The following is a 1,443-nucleotide window of genomic DNA, read 5'->3' on the forward strand; positions in this document are numbered from 1 at the left end:
ACATCTTTTCTGAAAGCAGAGGCCCTGTAATATAAAACAAATGCCAGTTGCAATTTTGTATGTCACATGATATTTACACAAATATGTAGCAATAGTTTTTGGAAAAAATACAGAAAAGTAAATTTAGTGCACATAAACTGTATAATACCCCCAAAAATATAAAAGATGGGGTTGCGTCAGATAAATAGATACCAAACATGGCAAACCTTAAAATTGCGTGTGTCCACGAGATGGCAAAAAAGTGCGGTACCCCAAATTGCCCACACAGGTAACGCTTTAAAAGCATTAAATCAGAGTTAACAGTGACTGATTCCCCTGGAATTATAACTCTCATTCTCTGTTATATATAATATGTGTTGCGCAATTGTCATTTTTGCACATAGGTGCACCCGACACGTGTTTTCATTCATATATGTGTGCATGTGAGGGTGGAGGGCTTTACATTTGACATTCGCCCCGCCTCCAGGATGTTTTTTAATTTTGTATTATTTCTTATTATTTATTTATTTATTTTGACTGTTGGGGGGGAAGCTTCGGGGAAATATTAGGGGTCTTAACAGACCCCTAATATTTCCCTTTTAAAATAGAAAAATAAATTGAGGACACAGAGTCCTCAATCTCTTTTTCCGCAGACTCTGTTCTAAATGAATGGAAAGCATCCCATTCATTCAGAAAATATTTACTATCATCCAGTTTCTGAATGGGGAGGAGCCTCTGTACAGAGTGCTACTCCCCATTGAGAAACTCATGAATGAACAGGAAGTGATGTAAATCACATCCTGTTCATTCATAACTGGGGACACATAGTACTATGTGTCCCCAGTTATTTACAAACACTGGAGTGATCAAATGATCACTCCAGTGTTTGCTCTGCACAGAGGTTCGGTACATATCACTCTGCCGCTCGGCCACGCACAGAGGGGGGCTCAGCCTGCAGCTTTTCCTCTAGATTCCAGAGGAGGGAGTCACTGTCACAGCAGCATGGATGAGCGGTGAGAAGAGAGAGAGCCGCCGCCTCTCAGATCCTGGACGAGTGGTTCTCTCTCCTCATCGCTTGGCCACACTGCTATGACAGCGGCTCCCTCCTGCGCCCCCCAATAGAACCTCTATTAGCACTGTACACCTGTAAGAGACTTCCTGACCCTATAACAACTAGCCTCCTAACTAGTCTCTGATGGCCGAGCAGCTCCCTCTCTTCTCGCCGCTCGGCCATGCTGCTTTGACAGTGGCTCCCTCCTCTGCCCCTCACCCCCACCCCACAGCTGCAGGGCTTCCTTCACTTTTACTCAGATCCCCGCTGCATACAGATGGGAGAGAGCAGCAGGCATCCAGGGGAAAAGCTGCAGGCTGTGCTCTGTGCGTGGCCGAGCGGCGGAGGATCGGTACATATCATTGATATGTACCGATCCTCTGTGCAGAGCTGTGCCACCCCACTTCTCCCTG

At 45.6% G+C, this 1,443-nt stretch overlaps 1 protein-coding gene across 1 annotated transcript in view; it reads right to left on the reverse strand.

Moving 5' to 3' along the window:
* Positions 1 to 1,443, reverse strand: part of CAPS (calcyphosine) — a 21,222-nt gene that overhangs the window by 358 nt on the left and 19,421 nt on the right. The gene's annotated exons all lie outside the window — the stretch shown is intronic.

This window comes from Nanorana parkeri, unplaced genomic scaffold (genome assembly GCF_000935625.1).
Source record: "Nanorana parkeri isolate BGI_ZX_2015 unplaced genomic scaffold, ASM93562v1 scaffold412, whole genome shotgun sequence".
In the NCBI taxonomy this organism is placed as follows: Eukaryota; Metazoa; Chordata; class Amphibia; order Anura; family Dicroglossidae; genus Nanorana; species Nanorana parkeri.